Raw genomic sequence first — 23,801 nt, 5'->3', positions numbered from 1 at the left:
AAATAACCCATTTAAATGCAATTAAAGTATATTTTCTTACTATGAAAATTAAACCATGTATAACAATTCTGTTTATTTTTTACGTGGGTATATCTTCGTCTTTCGCCCAGAAAAGAAATTTCTCGGGACGGATACATCCGTTTTCCACCCAGAACGTAAACAGAAATTGACGGATATATCCGAATATGCCACCCAGATAGGGGTATGTAACGTTTTTCTTGCCAATTTACCTTATTTGTAACTATCATAGACTAAACGAAGCTATCCCAGTCTATTCAAACCTATGTAAGCACTTGTTCAAGAAGAGACCCAAAATTGTATTTCAAACTATAACTCGTGTACATTGTTGCATACATGCACAAATACACTCTATTAACTCTCGCATTTTATAATTTGCTTTTATAATTGTCTGAAAATTCATTGATTTGTTTGACTACTTTACAAAAACTTTCATCAACTCCTACTACGCACAGGCAAATGCAAATAATTACGTTACTTACATATCAATTCGTATTTACACCTTCAAAACTAAAATTATTCCTACTTCAACAATAAAAACTTGTCCATTTACTCAACTTTTCACATTTAAATCGCCAGATTTGTTATTATTAGTAGTAAGCTGCACAAAACACGTCCTCTAAAGCTTTATGCATCATGCATGATTGTATCGGATGAAATATATTTACCATCACAGAACTGGAGCTCTGACACAAAGCTAATGTTAACGTTGCACTCTTGAGCGAGCATGAATATGCATGAAGAACAATCATTGTTATTCAACTCAGCACAGAGAATTAAAAATATGATGGCTATTTTGGAGCTTTTAATATTCCTCTACCTTCATAAATATCAGATATTGTTTCGTTTAATTGAAATAATACTAGGTTTATCAAAACTTTGAGTTAAAACTTGTTTAAAAACTCTAACATTAAAACTTTAAAAATGTTTACTATTCTCGTGAGTAGAGTTTTATTGAAAAAATTATATTTGAGAAATGTAGTTTAAAACTTCATTTTATAATCAAGTTGAAAAGGGGGTTCAGTTTATATTATAGAAGGACGAAAAGTTTACACAGTCATTGTAAACTGGCTTGCTTGAAATGTCAACTTGGTGTAGCAAAAATCATCTGGTCCTTAATTCTAGTAAAACTAAATTAATGGAATTTTATAACAGGAAGAAGCCTGAACCACCTCCGATATTGACCTTGGACGGGGTGCTACTTGAAACCTGTAGTGAAACCAAATACTTGGGCCTACACATTACGGAGAACCTTAATTGGGGAACACATGTCGATGCAATAGCGCCCAGACTGTCATCTGTCACCTACCTGCTGTTTAGACTTCAAAAGCTGGTTGACATCGAGATTCTCCTTAAGGTTTATTATGGCTGTTTTCATAGCATAATCTCATATGGTTTGGTATTTTGGGGTGGTTGTAGTGAGGCAAAACGCATCTTCATCCTTCAAAAGCGTGCAATTAGAAGAATATGTGGAGTCCATAGACGCACACACTGTAAACCTTTGTTCCAAGAACTGAACATCCTCACACTTCCGTCCCTCTTTATATTGGAATCCGCATTGCTTGTTAAGAAGAACCCCAATATTTTTGTAACAAACAGCATGGTCCACAATTACAATACAAGAAGAGCAACAAATCCACATGTACCTCAAGTAAATTCCACCCTTGCAAGCAAGAGCCCTTACTTCAATAGTATAAAAATTTACAATAAATTGCCTCAGTACATCACACAAGAGCCCTCTGTCAACAAATTCAAGAACCTGCTAAAAACATTCTTAAGTCAAGTGGCCTACTACAGTGTTGATGAGATATATGTCTAGGCCATGTACAATCTTGAAGAGGAAATGAATCCATCTATATAAATATATATGAAGAAATGTATAAAAACCTGACGACCACGTCGCTGATGCGATACCAGTGGGAATTCTCCAAGTATCCAAGTATCCAAGTAACTAATTCCTTAACTTTATACGATGTTTTAAGCGAATTAAAAAAATAGGGGTTGTAGCTTACTAAAAGTTAAATTACCATTATAAAAATTATATTTTATACAATAGTCGTAAGAAAGGTTTGTATTTATTCTAAATAGATTTAAAGGTTTAAAATTTGTTAGCTACATACGTCGTTAAATTATAGCAAATTCGTTCTAAATGCTTAAAAATCGTTATATCGTTGAGGAATTGCCATTGTAAAGAATAATTCGACAGACTGTATGTACTGCACAATTATATATGTAAGTTTTAAGTAAGAATTATAACTTTAATATAGTAAATTAGACGGAGTATGATTAATCTATAGTCTAGACTTATTTGTAGTAGTATTGTTCCACAGTACTGTATTTTTATGACGTACTGAGTACTGCCGATCGTTCGGTTTTGTGTAGTTCTGAAACTGGCCGCAAGGTAGCAGAAGCGAACAGTCTTCGTCAACGAATTATTCGAATACAGTAAAAAACTTCGTACAAAAATTCCATAACAACAGGAATGGTAGAAGATGGGGAATCTGAACAAAATTCCTTAACCAGATATTAAAGTAGTTGCAACAACATTGACATACAGTAATATCATGTAATATGTTATGAATATTGATTTCAGATACTCAAAACTATTGCAAAATCCCTGGTTTTTGTGTGTAAAATTTATAATTTTAAGTGTTTATAAATGTTAATAAAACTGGTGCAAGTGAAATGGTTATTCTTATGACAGGGTAGATTTGTACATCGCACTCAATAATAGTTAGTTAATAGTTCGTAATAATAAAGATTATAATAACAATAGAAATATCAATGCCATAACAGCAAATTACAAAGCGATAAAATACCAATAATATTAAAACGCAAGAACGGTGTGTTTGATTATCAAATAACGATATCAATATTTTCAATTTCCTTAAGTATTTGTTGGAAAGAAACTAAAATCCTCTGCATTACAAATAAATACAAAATCTATATTACAAGCCATAAAGACTAAAATACGCCTATGTATTTTAAATTTAAATGGATTAAATGATTGACGAAATTTCATAAAAATACTGTACATCAAAATAATGAGACTTGGGGATTTGCCACCAACAACAATAAAACAACGTTCTCTCTGTTCTAGGTGCCCCAAGTTGTCACAGTTTGACTCACCGCCGCCAGGGGCAGCACCGTCTTATCACGAGTAATACGCGAGAACCTTAACATTTTAACTAATAGAAATACGTAAAAAAATGACTTTAAAATTATTAAATTGCTAATTTAAGATAATAACAAACTATTTCAAACATTATTTATGGTTATTAATAATTTAACTCTATATACAATAGTGTAATCAACGTTAGAAAACTACTCCTATCCGCACGGATTGATACATCTCTGAGCTGAATATATACAAAGCAGTTGATGGCCTCCCTCGTACTTGCTTCGGCAGTACATATACTAAAATTGGAACGATACAGAGAAGATTAGCATGGCCCCTGCGCAAGGATGACACGCAAAATCGTGAAGCGTTCCACATTTTTTGAAAATATAAATTTTTATCAAAATATTATTATAACCTAACGTGCTAATAAAAGCAGTGTGTAAATAATTTTTAGTCTAAATTGTATTTTTTATTATTTTAAAAAGCTTCACGATATTACGATGTAACGGCCTGCACTAGGTGAAAATGTTAATCATGTACCGTTATTTACTTAAATTTAATCGGATCCATATTTCAAACAAGTGTTATTCTTCTTCATGATAATTCTCGGTAAATCATTTGCATAAAACAAACAAATGCAGTGACAATATTAGTCGTTATTGACGTTTCTTTGAAAAGTATGATTGTTTTAATCCAGATACACTTTCTAAAAAATCAAAGTGATTCTTTAATCAAAGTTATCTATTTCAAATTTCCGCGTTAATCAACATAATTTTTTATTATAACAATCAAGATTTGAACTATATTTGTCATTGCTTTGAAGGAACATGTTTTAACTTAGACATAGTGAATTGTGGGCGGTGATTAATTGTGTACTGTATAGAGGCAAAATTATTCCGACGTCAAACAAGGCTGCCTTAAAGATTCATTACTAGATAGAATTATTTCGGATCGTTATTTAAAGTTACCTGAAAGAAAAATCGCTATTCTACTTATTTAATTGAGCTTAACAAATTTATATGGTTAAAATGTCATTACGTAGCCAGCGTAGGGACGTTTTGTTAATAAAATACAATAATATTTGAGCTTAAGCTGCATACACTATTTTACCGGTTGAAAAATATTTACCTTTACAGAATTTGAACTCAGACACAATGTTAACGTTGCACTCTTGAGCGAGCATGAATATGCATGAAGAACAACCATTGTTATTCAACTCAGCACAGAGAATTAAAAATATGATGGCTATTTTGGAGCTTTTAATGTTCCTCTACCTCCAAATATCAGACATTACACTGCATATAAAACCAAAAGTACCCATGAACCTTTGAGAAAACTACTAGTCACACCCCCATAAAATTTAAAATTTTCGTAATGACGAGAAACCTTGTGCAAAACTATCCATTATTTCATAAATTGCCCTTTAAGGTCGCAATTCCTTTCCAAAGGTAACTTTTCATATACCTAATGATAATAATACCTTAGCTGTACTTATTTAAATGTTATTCTTTTAATGCATTACATTATTAAAATCAGGTGTGATTATTTGCATGTATTACGGTATTCGTTTTTGTTTATTTCAGCTAACTTAACCAATCAATAGTTTCATTAATACCTATGAAGTCAAACGGGGTGAAGCCCGTGGGTAACTGCTATAGTTCGGCCGCTTAGAAAACGACCTCCTCCAGCATTGGTTTAGCATTAGCGCGCAGGTCGTTTTCTAAGCGGCCGAGCTATAGTTCTATCTAAATGCTAAAATCGTATGATCGCATAGTAAATGGCTTTGTAAAGAATAATTATTAAGAAGTACTATGTTATGAACTGTACAATCATAATATTTTGTAAGTTTAAGTAAAAATTATAACTTTTGTTAGTAAATTGACGGAGTATGTTTAATCCATAGATAGTAATTCATAGTAATCCATTTAATCCATAGACTTAATAGTAATTTAATTTATTGTTCTAGTTCTATAATGGTACTGTGTAATGCCGAACGCTCGGTTTTGTGTAGTTCCTAAACTGGCCGCAAGGTAGCAGAAGCGAACAGTCTTGAGTCTTCCTCAACAGATTATTCGAATATTAAACCATAAACGTCGTAATAAGTCCATGTAAACCAGAAAACGTATCAGAAAGGGAATTAGAACAAAGCCCTACCAGTAAATCACAATTTCTTCTTCTCCGTTATCGTCCCTCTCTTCATCATCAGATGTTAAAGTAGTTGCTATCACTTTAATATAATACGATATTACTATTGATTTATTTGAAAAATTCTTTTATTAAATGTAGTCAACCCGGCAGACGGTCTTATGGCCATTGCTGTAAAGTGATATTTTTAGTTAAATTTGTTTCTTTCTTGTTATGCGGTTTTTTTGTTTGTGGTAATAAAGCACTTTTTCATTCATTCATTCAATTGAAAAATACTAAGCTAGTTTTGTGTGTAGAATCAATAACTTTTAACTGGTGCAAGTGAAATTTTCCTTCTTATAACAGGGTAGATTGTACAATGTTCTCAATATAAGGTAATAAATAGGTCGTAATAATAATTGATTATTATAACGATAAAAATTATCAAAGTTAGGTTATGCCATAGATTAAACATACCCCCTTAGTATGTTACTTACCAAGGAAGTATGATTAATCTATGCTTATACTAAATAGCAAATTACAAAGTGGTAAAATACCAATAATGTTGAAACACAATAACGGAGTGTGTTTGATTATTAATGGCTATCAAATAACGGTAATAATATTTCCACTTTAATGCTTTTATAAAATCCTCTAGATTACAAATAAATATTTCGATTTGTAACAAATATTTCAAACCGTTAACAAAAATATTTTTAAAGTGGAATAAATGGTTCACGAAGTGTAATGAAAACTCTCTAGGGTATTGATGCTTGGGTATTAAAAAACAAATACATTTTCTGCCTTTAACAACAATAAGACAACGTTCTCTCTAGATTCACCCAGTTTTGACAGTTCGGCTAAGCGCCGCCAGGAGCAGCACCGTACTACGGCGAAGAATACGTGAGAACCTTATTACTTAAACGAATTAAAACATCAGGAAAAAAGATTTTAAAATGTTTTAATTGCTAATTTAAGGTAATAACGAACTCCTTCCAACATTATTTGATGAGTATTAATACTTCTACTTTATATGCAGTATTGTATTTAACGTTAGAAAACTACCCCTATCCGCACGGATTGAAACATCTCTGAGCGGAATATATACAAAGCAGTTGATGGCCTCCCTCGTACTTGCTTCGGCAGTACATATACTAAAATTGGAACGATACAGAGAAGATTAGCATGGCCCCTGCGCAAGGATGACACGCAAAATCGTGAAGCGTTCCACATTTTTTTATATAAGGTGTACTGAAATCAAACTACAACGCGCTAACTCAAGCAGTATAATTTTTGTATAATTTATATTTAAAAAATTCCTTTAAAAAAAGCTTAACATAAGTGTTTATATGGATTTACTGGTGAGTTTTATTTCAAATACCATTAGCCTTTTCTGTTATCAAACTGAATTTTGAAATGGTACAGCAAGTTTGGTTAGTTATGTTAGTTTAGTTTAGAACGGTTTCATTTCTTAATCCATGCCATATATTATATTTTGCCTAAACAAGAAAAGTTGTCGAATTGTAATTTTAAAACGTTAGAGGGTATTACAACAAGAAGAGTAAAGGAAAACAAAAATATCGATACAGTATATCGAATTAAATCATCGATAATGAATGTTCCCTTTAACAGGAAAGTACCCATTGTTGATATTTTTCTTTGAATCCAGTCACAATTTTTCAATGCGGATTTCATTCTGATTGATCATTGTGGAAGAATAAGATACAGACTCAAGTATGCAATTGTATATTTTATAATCAAGACATTATTATAATATAATCTTGTTATAATACTATTCTCTCTTACCATCAGAAAAATCAAAAGTGTTTGGCTAAGCTATGTTTTTCATAACAAGTATTCGTGATAACCTCAATCTAATAAAAAAAACAATCTTTAAACCATACTTATTCATGGATTCATCACATAGGATAACTTAAATAGAAAACATTTTTTACTAAGGAGCAGTGAATTCAAATTTAGTACTGTGAAAAATCGTGGTCACGACAATTTATTGTGGATGGTATAGAGAGACAAATACAGACAGACATCAAGTATTAGGCCTACAAATATTAAATAAAATCGCACTTTTATAATTATTTTCAAATCTATCTAAGTTAAGCTTTCCAATGGCCCATTAATTAACAAAATTGGTCCAGTAGAATTCTAGATTTAGTTGTACAAACGTTAACAAAAAGATCACTATCTCAGTATTTTTCACCACTATAAATTCGAAGGTTGCTTAGCTTTTTTTGCAAAAAACTTTTTAATGATGAGGAAATCGACCAAAGTGGAAGGTGGTATTCTGAAAGAGAATAAAATTTCCTACAAATTTGTACCATTCATTTATTGAAATACTTAAAAAGGCAGCCAAAAGTTAAGTTGCATCCAAATAAAAAATGTAAAAACCCCTGTTTTCAATGCATTTCTTATGAAAACAGGTTTTGTTTTTAAATTTTCCATCATAAATCATGACAAAAACAAACTTTCTTCATTTTTTGTAAATCAACATGAATTAAGCTTTCCAACGACTCATTAAATAATAAAACTGGTCCAGTATAAATCTAGATTTAGTATTACAATGATTTTTAAAACTGAATTATATCTTTGACCCAATAGTCAATGATTATATATACGTAGATGAGGCCTAAGGTAGTCATTAGGCGAAAAAAACTACTAATTTGCGATAAATTAATTTATTTGATTCTAGATCTACACCACAAAGAGTGATTTACTTACCATCCAGTAAAGAAGGTCGACTATTATGAACATTGACTTTGAATTTCGTGAGTTGATTTATCATCTCGCCTAATATCTCTTTTTATAAGTTTATCGCCTAATTTATCATCTCGTAGATTTAAAGCATATTTCTGCGTGCTTCATTATTTTCTGTATTTTATATTATTTTTAGTAATTTACAAAGTAAATTTTGATACTAGTTCAGTCAAACACCGCTAGATGTATCTACTAGGTTCGCGACAGTTCACTTATTCACCGCTAGATGTCCCTGAAATCGAAATACATCGTAATTCAACGTTGCTTAATTATTTACTAATATTTTTAACAAATTAAACACTATAAAAATGAGAAAAATAGCTGTTTTAGCTAAAGAAAATAATAAGCTATGCATTCAAACTACAAGTTATCGAATTAAAGGCGTGGTATTTGGAAATGACTCATTTTTATCCGTTGATACTCGGAGGGATTTTTGTGTGGCTCGTACTAGACTAGCTCACTTGGGCACTCGTCTCTGTACCACCTTCCATTGCATAGTAGTACCATAGACTAAGCTCCTCATCCCATTGTAAATTTTGAAGTTTGTTTTTTGTGTCTAGTTCATGTACGTCCACACTGATCGCTAGTGTAGACAACATTTTGTTTCTATTATTTTAGGGTTATTTTCATGGTTTTTGCTTTACTGTTTGGTTATATAACTAGGAGACCAGTTATTGTTTATGATTATATCGTTTTATTAGGTTAAACGAGGTTTTAAATGACTGCAATAACAAGAAACAAATTGTAAACAAAACATAACCTCTATAGTTGGACGTACAGAACTAACAATAAAATTGGTTTCAGCTGTTCCATTAGGATGACTAATCTAAAGGGAGTATGTTTTATCTATGGTAGTACTTACTAGTATCTTACCTTAGTGGTCACTGAAATCTTCAGGTCAGGTCTACTTATCTCTGATATTTTGGCAAGCCGAGAGTCGTGTCTTTCGTGGGACCGATGATTGGCTTATAATAACCAAACATTGGTAATCAGTTAATTACGACTTAATTAATTATGCAGACGCAATGGTCCTAGGTTAATGAATAATGATAGTAATTTATTATTCAATACTCAAACCTTTGGTTCTGTATTGGACTTTTGTCTATAAAGGTACTGTATATGCTTCTTTTACATTATGTTATTGTAAAGTCAACTAGCAGGGTACTGTGCCCTCCTTCCTACGATATAAAGTGCGTATTGCAGTTATACTCTTTAAGCTTTGCGTTTGCAATGGATCACTTTTTGTCTTTTTAGAAAATTTCTTATACAGGGAACAAGCTATTACCGTAGTACTCATGGTAAGACCTAGACCCGGGACCGATTTACTTTTTCGTTTTGAGGTCCCTAGAGCCCAAAAACACCATCCATACGAATTCATATATGTATATTTATTTATTTATATGTGTGTGTGTCCGTTAGCACGATATCTCGAGCAAAAACGATCCGATTTTGATGAAATTTTGTACCAATGTGTAAACCTACATTATTATTCAAACGAATTGGCGAACCAGCATGATCGGACTATGAGAACGGTGGTTTATGGGGGGGTTTATGGAGTAAAAATTGGGTTTTCCCATTTTGACCCAGAAAACATAAAATTTAGCAATTTCTTTTCAAACCATTTTGTAGAGTTAAATAAAACAAATAATAGTGTATATATATTTGTGTTATATACTTCGATGGTTGCAAAGCATGGGTAGAACAGCTAGTATATATATATATATATAAATCTATATATATATATATAATTATATATATATATAGATATATAACAATTTGAACGAATGGTGTTTTTGGCCTCTGGGGACATCAAAATGAACAAGTAAATCGGTCCCGGGCCTAGTTCTTACCGTGCCACCGACGGTAACAGCTACTTCCCTATAGGGAAATTCGCTAAAAAATTCAAAAGAACTTTCAACCCAGTTATGTCACCTGTTTTAATTTGGATTGTAATACTCTGTTTATTTCTTAAACTGTATGATGGCTATACCACAGACAATATAATACTTTAATGTTTGCATTGCCTGTGGCTATACCATCGCAGGTGAAGCTGCGTGTGTGTGTGTACAAGCTAGTACATTAATATAATCTACGTCACCGAACATGACCACAGAGCAGGTAATAAGGATGGCAACTCTATGAAGCAGTTTGTTAGATTATTTGCGACTATCAAATAGCAATTGAATAATATTTCAAATTTACTTGAAGCATTGGTTATAAGGAAAACTAAAAGTCCTCAGCCTGACAAACAATTAAACAATATATTATAAAGCATATTTCACACACCGTGAAATAAAAATATTTTTAACTGAGATAAAAAGTAGTTGTTCAAGGAATGTTATAAAATCCTTTAGGATATATAATATGGACGGAATATTTGAACAATTTAAATATACCGCTATCAAAGACAATAAGACAACGTTCTCTCTAAATCCAACAAGTTTTCACAGTGTGGCTCTGCGCCGCCAGGGGCAGCACCGTTTTTGGAAGAATATAACGCGAGAACCTTAACACTTAAACTAATACAAACACTTAAAATAATTACTGTAGAGTGTTTAAATTGTTAGGTTATGGGAATATTAAACTACATTCACCTTTATTCGACGAATTTCAATACTTCTACTTCATATGTAGTAGTGTATTTAACTTTAGAAAACTACCCCTATCCGCACGGATTGATACATCTCTGAGCTGAATATATACAAAGCAGTTGATGGCTTCCCTCGTACTTGCTTCGGCAGTACATATACTAAAATTGGAACGATACAGAGAAGATTAGCATGGCCCCTGCGCAAGGATGACACGCAAAATCGTGAAGCGTTCCACATTTTTTGAAAATGTAAAATTTTATCATAATCAAAACACCATAATTATTGTATACTTTTACTATGGTAATTTACATGTTCAAACGGTTTACGATTTTTCTGTGTTTATGTATGCAATATATTCAATTTTGTACAAACTTTGCTGCTGCTAACTTTCTATTGGCCATTGACTATATCGCGTAATAAAGGTCAATATACAATAAAATAAAAAGTCGGTATTTTTGCAATTGCAAGACCACATGACATTATACTTTTTACATTATTAAATCGATAGACGAAAAATAAAACTTAGTAAACAGTGTGTATATTGAAATAAAATATGCAATATATTTTTAATTACTTTTTTATATTGTTCAGGTGCAGGGGTAGAATAGAATGGCTACTTTGCTAGTTATATTATATTTTTAATTAATATAATTCAACTATTAGATCAGTATGAAGATTATTTTTAAAACTACCACGTGTAATTTGGAGACACTTAATTAAAAAAAAAGATTTTATTAGTTTATTAAAAATCAAGGACTACGTTTATAATTAACGTTAAATATTATCTATAATTTTTAAATTTATTTATTATTTTTCTCCTTAAAATGGGGCAAGTATGAACACAATATGATCACCTTACAGACAAATAACAGTTCATTGTCAAAGAATATCCCACCATTATTGAACTGCTTTTAATCCAACTATACGGTGTAAAGAGGATACATTAATATACTCTTACGTTACCGAATATAACTATAACTTAAATTCTTTTAAGCAGATAATAAGGATGATATTTCTATGAAGGATTTATTTTGACCATTTAGGCTACCGAATGAAAAACAACTTAATAATATTCCCGCTAATCGTTAGAAGGAAAACTAGAAGGAAGTCTTCTGGATGAAAAAATAAAATTAACATTATTTATTGCACACCATGAAATACACTTTTTCTACTAAAATTAATGGTTGTTCATAAGTACATAATAGGGTCTGAATATTTGACAAATTCATATGTAAATCCCAAATTACCCATGAACCTTTTAATAATTACGAATCACACCCCCATTACCATATACATAAAATGTTCGTCATGACGAGAAACCTTGCGCAAAACTAGTCATTATTAACTATCCATAACATAAATTGCCCTTTAAGGTCGTAATTACTTTTTAAAGGGAACTTTCCATACCTAATGTTTAAAAATACCTCAGCTGTGCATATTTGTTTGTTATTTTTTCAATGTATTACCTTATTAAAATCAGATGTGATTATTTGTCTGTATTTACTGTATTATTTTTTGTTTATAACTTAACCAATCAATATTCAATAGTTTTACTAATACTAATGAAGTCAAACGGGTAGAAGCCCGTGGGTAACCGCTATTTTAAATAGACCGCCGTCAACAACACCCTCTAGATTAACCCAGTTGTCACAGTTCGACTCAGCGCCGCCAGGGGCAGCACCGTCTTGTGATGAATATTACTCGAGAACTTGAACACTTTAACTCATAAAAGCACCTATAATAATGACTTTAAAATGTTTAAATTGCTAGGTTATGGTAATATTTAACTTCGTATGACATTATTTGATAGGTATTAATACTTGTACCTAAAATGGATTGGTTTATTAAACGTTTGAAAACCACCCCAATCCACAAGGATTGAAACATCTCTGAGCTGAATATATACAAAGCAGTTGATGGCTTCCTCCGAACTTGCTTCGGCAGTACATATACTAAAATTGGAACGATACAGAGAAGATTAGCATGGCCCCTGCGCAAGGATGACACGCAAAATCGTGAAGCGTTCCACATTTTTTGAAAATATATATTTTTGTCATAATCAGACTAAAACACGCTATTTCAAACACCGTTTTGTACAATTTTTATAACATCTAATTCCCGAAATATCTTCATCGCTTCACGATTTGGCTATACAGTATATAGGCGTACATTTGTAAACATTTGAGTGATTTTGTAGTGTTAAATTACTTTGAAAGTAAAATCCTTGGTAAAACTAGGGTTGCTTTCAGAGAGGTGAAAGCCAGTTGAGCGGAACAAACGTGATTTGATACTTGTAAAAGTAACTAAATGAAAAAAGTCAATAGATTTATTTACTAATGCTGGTTTTATTGATTAAAATTATAATAATTCAAATTTACCTCATCCAGAAGTGCATTATGGTTATTACAGTAGTTGGAATCTGATATTAACATCCAAAAAGGGCATTAAAGTATAAAAAAGAGAAAGTACATTAAACATTCAAATTCAACTGTAGCCTACAACAAAAACATTGGACTTCATTTTTCACCCTTACAATTGGTTAAAGTACCTATTTAAGTATAAAAAACAGTACCATAAAACGGGTATTGTATAACAACAGGAGAGGAAATTTGACATTTAAATTCAACTGTGCAACATAAACTGAATAACAAGTACTTAATAACAAGTATTCTTGATGGAGGATATGATTGTAATGTAACTGGAATGTAGGTCTTCTGTCATTATTAGAACGATTTAGCGACGGCATTTTAATACTGGCCTTAATAATACCATTGGCCATTGGATACAGAAGATTTTAAAGAAAAAGCTGGCTACAAATTTAACATGGGGATGGAATGTCTAGTTGTGTTGATAGTCAAAGATAAAACATAGGCCTACGAAAAATGTAGAGCTATTTTAATGTAAGACTCAAATGTAAAACACCTTTAAAAGACTAAAATGAACTGAATTATCAGTCATGTATTTCAATGTGTAAAAACGTAAAACTGCAAGACTTACTTATTGAACAATAAAATAAGATGGCTGAAATGTAGGCCTAAACATAAGTAATAAGTAAACATCGCATTCAGCTTATTTAAGTGAAAACAGAATAATAATAAGTAGGGAAGACATGCCTTAAATATACAATGTAGATAATATAATTAGAAATTAGTAGCCTACTTCTGGACAGGCCTAGACAATAATTATCCATACCGTGGTTAAAAGTGTACTTCTATAAGCCCAGGTTTACTTATTACGGTTGTAACTGGACGTATGTTTAGTCCGTGACTTGGCATTCAAATAACAGTATTTATATAGGATAGGCTACTGTTATCAACATTTGAAATTACTGAATTGTTACCAAATTACTGTTTCACAAAATGCAGATAAAATTTTCAGCCGAGCCATTAAAATGAGGATTTGCCGAACAATTAATGATATACAACTTTTCACATTTCATAAATTATATCTTAGTTTTGCTATGGTCAAAAGGTCCAAATCCAAATGTTCTTTTCATTTGGTTTTTATGTAGTAATTTGCTAGAATCATTGACGTTATAAACAGTCAATGCTAGAATACTGTAGATGGTTTGATAAGACCATATGCAAGCATTTTTGAAATCGTTTCCCCGTTTAACCAACCATTCCAAAAGATAAAAATATAGATCTATAACCTACACTTTACCTCCCTCTAACCTTACTTTAAAACACTTATAATGTAGTCACGAATACTCATAAACCCCGACCTACCTTCCCCACATGCCAAAATCAGATCAGTGTTCAATCTGCGTTTTGTGTAATAACTTACTGCACCGTCGATGTAATTCAACATAAACCTGTGAGGTATTAGGTATTATCGATTTCGATGCGGTTCGATATATCGCTTATTAAATCCTGATTTCTAACATCGGCTGTTTCTAATCAGCTTGCAACACATATAGGTTCCCAAGAAAGTAGTCACCGGTCTGTATCCCTCCGCTCCTTGTTTATTCTCCGCGCATTGAGAAAGTAGTTCCGTATATTTTCTCGATTTGCAGTGAATTCCGTGCCTTAAAAAAATGTTTTAACGGTATTTTCTTGTTTATTAGGATCATAGAAATGGTTTAAAAACGTTTAAAAGAAAAGTCTTGAAAGTTCAGAAATACCTTATGATTCTCTTGTTTACATTTTTCTTGTAAACAAAAACCCTGTCATGGCTACTTTAGTCCGATAAGCCTAATGTTAAAAATTGGAAATTTTAAGTTCGTTTTAAATTGCATTAGCATTATCTAATTAAAATTTGTTTGTTTAAAAACCATCTCACTATTAGTCTAAGTAATTTTGTTAAGTTTGGCTGAATCATGGCTGAACATCTAAACATATGTAGTGGCCTCCGTATAATACTTAAGTACCATAAAACTTTCTAAAAGGAAACCTACGTATATTTCACAATACATTTGGTTTAAATATCAAAATAAAACAACTTTGAACAATACATACAGCTGATTCAAATCATTAAATTAAACCATAACAAAACACTAGCGCGCGTAGTGAATAAATAGAGAACTAATTGAGAGCGAGGGAAAGTAAATTTAGAGTGAGGGAAAATCAGCTGATCGATTTTCCCTCGCCCTAAATTAGAGCTTGGGAAACGGCTACTTTCATTGATGTCAGCTGTTATCGAAAATAGTTACTTTCGTTACGGAGTGAAGAAAAACAAATTTCCTGAGGTAGTGGCTTTCGCCAATCACATTTTTAGGACTAAAGTCCCTAATTCCAAACTTAAGTAAAAATCCTTCCGCTGGATTTCGAGATATACAGGGTTGGGCAAATGTGTGGATACCCCTAGTTAACTTTTTAATGGGTGACACCAGGAAAACTAAACTCCACATAACTTCATTAAAAATAAAACTGCACTTTTTGGACGGTATCCCAATTTTTCCCGGGACCCCAAAATGGGGTATTTTGGGGGTAGCTCCAAAATTTTAAATGTAAAGTTCCATCGAGTGACACCTCATTTTAAAGGCCTTTATTAAAGAAGAATATCAGAGAAAACTAGAGGTCTCTATCTCATTCCAGTACGACATGGCGGTCATTTGAAAATTCATCGTACAATTTAACCTCATTAAAAGTTTCTCTCAGGCTGATGAAAATTTAAAATGTTCTTTGTTAATGTTAATGTTAATGTAAATGTTAATGTTTCTATGTTCATAGAAACTCCATTTTACATTATTCCCCATCACCATTGGTGTACATAAAACTGTAATTTGAGAAAACAAATTTAATTTGAATTTTTATTTATTTACTTTTTGCAGGTTCATTTAAGATTACGTTTATGTTAATACTTCTTCATTATTATTTCATTAATATTAATTAGTTTTAATAAGTATTTGCATTAAAAGTCACTATTTTGAAATACTAGTAGAAAAAATCAAATTTGTCCTTGAATTTAAAAACAATAAAGAAACAAGCCGATAGAATTGTTATAAGTCGATGGATGATTGAGAAGGTAAATTTAACTTTGTTTCTTGTACTACTTTTCTGTTTATATTTTAATTTAAATCAAGTGAATGTCGTTTGCTGATCAAAAATGTTTCCAATTAACCAAATGTCTAGTATAAAATTATTGATTTCTAAATATATAACAAAAATCTGGAAAATCTATGCGTTTTGCCTAACATTACTGATGATGAGCAAGACTACACTGATGACTACTGATGATGAGCAAGACTACACTGATGACTACTGATGATGAGCAAGACTACACTGATGACTACTGATGATGAGCAAGACTACACTGATGACTACTGATGATGAGCAAGACTACACTGATGACTACTGATGATGAGCAAGACTACACTGATGACTACTGATGATGAGCAAGACTACACTGATGACTACAATGATGATGAGCAAGACTACACTGATGACTACAATGATGATGAGCAAGACTACACTGATGACTACACTGATGATGAGCAAGACTACACTGATGACTACTGATGATGAGCAAGACTACACTGATGACTACTGATGATGAGCAAGACTACACTGATCACTACTGATGATGAGCAAGACTACACTGATCACTACTGATGATGAGCGCTTTGATGACTCAGGCCATAGCTTTTTTAGGTGTCCACTATATCAATAAAAGGTTGCAATTGAACTACTTCTGTTTTTATTTTTACCTTACAATTTCTCATAGATTGAATCTCTAAGTCCCATTCCATGTGTCATATCAGAAAGGAAGAGCAAGAAACGATAAAACGATTTATTTATCAAATATTTTGAATAGAAAAATTTGAAACATTTAGTTTAGTTTATCGAAATAATATTAGTATAATTTTACATTTGCTGAAAACCACTAAAACAATTTAAAATTAACCAATTTATATACTTCAACCAAACCCGTTGGCAATAAAAAGACTAATATTACATACCGTTGATAAATGTTTCATAAAGAGATATTTCCCATTTTTAATTTTCCAAAATGTTGTTGAAGCATTTTTTTGTTTTTCCAATTTACCTAAGTATTATCATGAACCAAGACTCTTGCCCGTATTATAATGATTTGTTTCATTCAAGAAAGAAATGCTAAGATATTTATGTATAAGAAATATTTTAAATTTAGCAAATCTTTGCCATGTTAATTATAAACGAGTCCCTGCTCAACGTAGTTTTGTATCATGGTTTATACAGCTAAGATAATTGCTTCAGTACCCTAAGTAAATTATACCATTGACTATACCATAATGGTATACAGTCAATGAATATAATATGCAAGACTGCAAATAAAATGTTGATAGTTTTAAAAGTGCAACGGCGCTAGATGTGAAAACAGCATCAACATGTACTGCGGGTGGCATAAACACCAGACGGAAGGCGCTTGAAGGTTATAGCCATAAACTAAAGAATGTACACTTTGTGCACAAAATAAGCTATATTTATCACTGTAGCGTATATTTTAAAGAATAACGTCATAATCAGAATAGTTGTTTTTACAATCACTTCGTATAAACTAAGTTTTATGTTTTCGTTTCTTGGTTTGTTGTATTAATTGCTATATGTTTTATGTATTACGTTATACTATTATTATTTTGTACTACAAACATTTGTTTCATAAAGTCTGTGACGTTTATATTGCAGAATTAAATTCTTGTATTTAGAATAAAGTGTTTAATACGTTAGGTACGATTCGATTTTTTTAGAGTAAAATATGTGTACTAATATTATTTTTTAAATTGTGTGGGTTGCTGGAATCACATATTTTAATCAGTAATATGTATTGCATTGCTTTATACTGGTATGAATATTATTTACGCTAACTTATGTAAAATATCTCACTATTATTATTCACCTTAACATGAGAATGGAACGACTAGCTCTATTTTGGCGTCAACATCTCAATTAATAATAATAATATTCATAGCTAAAGATGTCACATTGATATATTCAGTGGCTCAGGACACTTTATATCTAACCATAAATAGAATTATTTTTTCAATTAAATTTAATTCAATGCAATTCGGTTTGTTCAGAAAAAGAAACATTACGTATAATTTGTTTACATCAAATACTCTGAAATTGTGTCCCTGCGAAGCAAAGCTTGAGTGCAGGGACCGAGTCGCATACATCAAGTGAAAATACTACATAATAACAAATACATAGATGTATCAATTGCATTAAATTGCGACATGAATATGTTGCTATTAACTATATTACTTTTGTGTTATCACTATTATGATTCTAAAAGACTAATTACTACATCGATGTAATAAAGAGGTAATGTAAATCCGAGATTCAATTATCATGTTGAACTACAACTTTTAATCTAAATAAACCTAATAAAAGGAAAAATATTCAAACCTATATACAAAATACCCCCGCCGCAGCAAACCTGCCGACTAAGCGAATTTCCATTTGCCTGAATTGATTTTAAATTAAATATATTTAAATAACATTAGGTTTAACGAGTACCTAGGTTTGCTGCTACAAGGAAACTAATAATGTGTGTTTTTTAGTAAGATATTGATAGCTTAGTATAAAATAAATAAATTTGCCAAGTTTGATCAAATTATATCCACAAACAAGCAAACCACAACATTTGACAATATTCTTCATATAAATAACATGGAAATTTTAAATTTACAATTTTTTTAATATTCTCCGTTATTAATAACCAAACAAAAATACTTTTATACACTAAATTATTTGTTTTTTAAGCTCTTTAAAAAGGTCTAAAGAGAAATTGGGAAATTTTGTGTTTTGAGGGTCAAAAGTGAGTCCCATGGTCCGATCATGCTGGTTCGCGAACTCATTCAAGTTTATCCCGCTTTACACCTTTAAACCAAACTTGATCAAAATCGGAAAAATATTACTCAAGTTATCGCGTTTACGGACGTATATATTTATATATATATATATATAAATCTATATATATATATACATATATAAAAATTTGAACGAATGGTGTTTTTGGCCTCTAGGGACCTCAAATCGAAAAAGTAAATCGGCCCCGGGTCCAGGTCTTACCATGAGTACTACGGTAATAGCTTATTCCCTATATGGGAAATTCGCTAAAAATATTCAAACCTATATACAAAAAAAAGACAGTACTGCACGTCAAAGAAAGAAAATCGATTTTTGAACTTTTAATTCCAATTTAATCATGGAATGGATAACATCGTACACAGCATTATATCATGGAGTCGCACACAAAGTAGACAGGTTTGGGAGGATTATAAATATAGTCTCCCCTAGAAGGGTCCATCCCTTAGTACCCTCCCTACTCCCTACTCACCCTTGCAGAGAAGTAAGGAACCTCTGTGGAGAGATTCGATATTCATCTGTTCACTATTGAATGCTCTATAAATGTTGGAGGTACATACTGGAACTGTTGCTCGAAATCGAGTAATAATAAGTATTCATTTGCAGTGGCCCAAATCTAAGTAAGCTATGTGTATAGCGATTCGATATTAATCTGTTTACTATAAAATCCCTATGAGTATTGGAGTATTATTATAACTTAAGTTGCTCGAAATCGAGTTAAAAAGTAGTAATTCCTAATGGCGATGTAAGTAAGCTATGTAGCGATTCGATAGTCATCTATTCACGATTGAAAGCTCAAAAAATGCTGGAAGTACGTACGGGAACTCCAGTTGCTCGAAATCGAGTCATAATAAATATTCAATCAAAGTGGCAGGAATTTAAGTAATTTTCGTTGGAAAACGGTTCAATATTCATCTGTTTACAAACAAGAGCGTCATCTGCTCGAAATCGAGTAATTTCAGGTATTAGTTTGTCATTGTAAAGATGTAAGTCAGCTCTGTAGACAGCTGTTTCATATTAACATTTTTATACTCAAAGCTCAATGTTGAAGAATCAGAATAATATAACGTATTACAGCAGATATTCATTTTATCGTAATAATATTCAACCATATCTAATGTAAATATAAATTATAAACCCTTTTTTATGCGATTTTAGTCAACAGTCAAATTAAACACAATTCCAATGTACATTGATGGTATTTGTAGGAACATTTAAATACAAATTGAAGCAGAACATAAAAAAATGCAATACAAAATCCTTAAAATACTTAGAATAGTTTAGAAACTACAACAACGATATATTATTGGTACTTTCTAATAATGCTTGATTATGTAACGTCGCAAAACACCATCTAACTTATCTAACGAAACCAAAGTCTTTGAAACTGATTAAAACCCATAGAGTTCCGGTCTCAAAAACGCCCCTGGCGTATTATCTTATGTATTAAAACGTGACAGGGTTTTTTTTATTTCACGATTCTGAATCAACCACTTGACGGATTTTCATGATTTTATTGTTGAAAGAAAGATAATTTTGAGAACTAGGGAATGTCAAAGCCATAATTTTAGTTTAGGGTTTCAATTCTTTTTAGAAATTTAGTTAAAAATGTTAAAAAGTCTATTAGCCGACGCTAACCTTCTACTCTAGCTTTTGGTATAATATAATTTGCAACAGCAGTAAACATTCAGCGTTTTCGACACAAATTCAGCATTTGGATGAAAATGAAATGACATACGTAGAATTGACTTATTTATACTATGTGTAATGCTATAATCATTGATACGTTCATTTATTCGGTAAGAGGATGAGAGTTTATTTAAATATACACAGTAAAATACTAGATGCTCTAATTTATTTTTTGAGAAGTCTTTAAAACATTTAGCTTGTTTTATTGCAATATGATTTGTTATAACTAACAGCTGGTTGAATAAAAAAATATTCTATAGAACTATGAGGTTAGTTTATTTACTCTGTGATTTTGTCATTGATATAGGAAATAAGTAAGATTCTATAACCATTGCTGTATACGAATCGAAGCTCACGAATCTTCAAAAGAAAGCTTATGGAAATTGTTTTACTACTTGAATTTTTGACGAAAGGTTGGGAAAATAACAATGAAATATGTTTTAATCCATCTTGGCAGCTTTTTCTTTACTAAAAATTTTGAGCTGCTTAAACTATGCCTCAATTAGTAATAAACACACTATATACAGGTAAATTGGATGCTCGATTCCCGTACGTAGGACGGACCAACAGCATGTAAATATTGATAACATCTAATAGCTTAGTTAGAAATGAACGGCGCAGCTACATGAGACTGTAAAGATTGTAATCAAACAATTGGTAGAAGTAGATATAATATACGGGTTTAAAGTCACTTGGGGCACGTTTTCCCATAAGAAATAACATGGGATCATTTTTTGGCCACTAAAACCAAAAATCCTGATCTTTTGCCTAAATATCCCTATAAAATTGTCAAACCTTATTTCTTACTTATTCCCCATAAATATATTCGATATTAAGCTAAAAAAGCTATTTCTTATATTTATTGACCCTTACAAGTGTAAATGTAGAGTAGAGGCAATATGATGGTTTAACATCACTTTAGGCACGTTTTCCCCATAAGAATAACATGGTGAACTTTTTTTGACCACTTTTTTAAAAATCCAGCTCTCGGCCTATACAAGCCTATATAAATGTTCAATACCATTGTACAACACTATTACTATTTCAAATCCATATCCATTCACATGTATATTCTCAAAATCATCAACTTGACAGTGCGAGGTTTGTACGCGAACTCGGGCGCGCTCCCGGCTCATGGCGCGCTCCTGACCTATGGTCAGGCTTCTTGCTCCTGACTCATGGTCAGTCTTCTCGTCTCTAGTGGCAAATACTGATTAAGTCTCGAGTGGGTGACCTCCCGTTGAAGTAATTTCTAATTAAAAATTTTGAAATTTATGTAAAAACTTCTTAATTTTTAGTTAAAAAATTTGAAAATTTCACAATTCCTGGTTAAAAATTTTTGAAAATTTCACAATTTCTGGTTAAAATTTTTGAAATTTTCGGAAAATCTATAAATAGAGGTGACATCAGCCCAAGTCCTCATTCCTAAACATGAAGCCGTCATGTCAACACTGCTCCGTGTCGCTCTCCACCAAAAGTAACCTGATTCGCCACTACAAGGTAATTCATCAAATGAATGTGAAACTGTGCAAGGTTTGTGATTTAATCTGTGATAATAATGTGGCTTTAAAATCACATATATTACAAAGTCACAAGACTTGTAATTTTTGTAAGAAAAATGTTGTTGGCCATTTTAGAAGACATATCAATTCTTGCAACAATTGTCCATACACAATGATAAAATTTGTTGGTGAATCAATTAGAGCTGAACTTGAAAATACTCTCAAGTCTTTTCCTCTGCCAATAAAATGGACTTTAGTTAGGAGAATTAAATTTATAAAATATTCAATGGATAAAAATGGAAAATTAGTTAATGAAAAAGAATGTATAGCGGATTTTAGAAGTCTTACTACCTTAATTATTGAGAAAAGAGATTTAAAGCCTCAAATTAAAAATGCACTTTTAAAGATTGATGCATCCATTCACAAATATCAAGCCCAAGGCAGTGGTTGGATATATGACCATACTAAGTATTGGCAGCTGCATGTTTACAAGTATAAACCCCTAACTCCAAAGTCATATATCCCCACACCAGAGAGTATTCAATCAAAACATGCAGTTCTAAATATAAGAAATTTTGACAATAAATGTTTCCTTTGGTCGATATTAGCAGCTTTATATCCAAGGAATTGTATCAATGAAAATGCTAATAGAGTCTCTAATTATGTACCCTATGAAAGTCAGTTAAATATGACAAATATAAAATATCCCGTAAAAATATCTGATATTGATAAATTTGAAACACAAAATAATATAAGTGTTAATGTATTTGGAGTTGAAGACCAGAAATGTGTATATCCATTAAGAACAACCAAACTGAATAGTAATACCCATGTAGATTTATTATTATTACAAGAAGGTCGTAAATCACATTATTGTTTAATTCGTGATTTTGATAAGTTAATGTTCCATTGTACAAAAGATAACAATAAGAAGCATTTTTGCAAGCTGTGTTTGCAACATTTTTACACCAATGATAAATTAGAACGTCATATAACATATTGTAAGAATTTTGATGCGCAAAGAGTGGAAATGTCTAAACAAGATATATTACAATTTAAAAATTATAAATATCAAATTAAAGCTCCATATGTAATTTATGCTGATTTTGAATGCTTTATAAACTCCAATATACATATTCCATCGGGTTTTGCATTTGTCGTAGTAAAAGATTCAAAAATTATTTCTGAAGAGTTGTACAGTGGTATAAATGTTATGGATGTGTTTTTCGAAAGGCTATTTGAGACTTATGATTATATTAAAAATCAAATGGCAATATACATTCCCCTAGTAATGACTCCTGAGCAAGAGGTATCTTTCCAAAACTCAACACACTGTCACATTTGTGAAAAGCCCCTATATTTTGATAGGGTGAGAGATCATTGCCATTCCTCTGGGCAATACCGTGGAGCTGCCCACAATGATTGTAATTTAAACTATAAAGTAACAAAGAAAATCCCAATATTCTTCCATAACTTGAAAAATTACGATGGACATTTAATAATGCAACACTTGGGAAAGTTTAATAAACATAAATTAAATTGTATAGCTAAAGATATGGAAAAATATATATCATTCTCTGTTGATGATTTGATATTTTTAGATTCCTATAACTTTCTGTCCCTTCCATTATACAAATTAGCTTCCAATTTAAATACATTTAGATTCATAGACAATCCACTACTACAACGTAAAGGC

General features: G+C 31.5%; 4 non-coding genes across 4 annotated transcripts; all 4 read left to right on the top strand.

The window, feature by feature from the left end:
* The first annotated feature begins 3,411 nt into the window (after positions 1 to 3,411).
* On the top strand, positions 3,412 to 3,518 carry LOC128993672 (U6 spliceosomal RNA). Its single transcript, XR_008490801.1, has one exon. It is a non-coding gene; the product is annotated as a U6 spliceosomal RNA (small nuclear RNA).
* A 2,875-nt stretch (positions 3,519 to 6,393) lies between these two features.
* On the top strand, positions 6,394 to 6,500 carry LOC128993671 (U6 spliceosomal RNA). Its single transcript, XR_008490800.1, has one exon. It is a non-coding gene; the product is annotated as a U6 spliceosomal RNA (small nuclear RNA).
* Positions 6,501 to 10,760: 4,260 nt separating this feature from the next.
* LOC128993670 (U6 spliceosomal RNA) lies at positions 10,761 to 10,867 on the top strand. Its single transcript, XR_008490799.1, has one exon. It is a non-coding gene; the product is annotated as a U6 spliceosomal RNA (small nuclear RNA).
* A 1,687-nt stretch (positions 10,868 to 12,554) lies between these two features.
* LOC128993675 (U6 spliceosomal RNA) lies at positions 12,555 to 12,661 on the top strand. The gene has a single exon (XR_008490804.1). It is a non-coding gene; the product is annotated as a U6 spliceosomal RNA (small nuclear RNA).
* The last annotated feature ends 11,140 nt before the right edge of the window (positions 12,662 to 23,801 follow it).

The sequence above is a fragment of the Macrosteles quadrilineatus genome, unplaced genomic scaffold, assembly GCF_028750875.1.
Source record: "Macrosteles quadrilineatus isolate MER2022 unplaced genomic scaffold, UCM_ALF_1.0 Scaffold_4__1_contigs__length_99947679, whole genome shotgun sequence".
Lineage (NCBI taxonomy): Eukaryota > Metazoa > Arthropoda > Insecta > Hemiptera > Cicadellidae > Macrosteles > Macrosteles quadrilineatus.
This window is presented reverse-complemented; position numbering and strand designations above follow the sequence as displayed.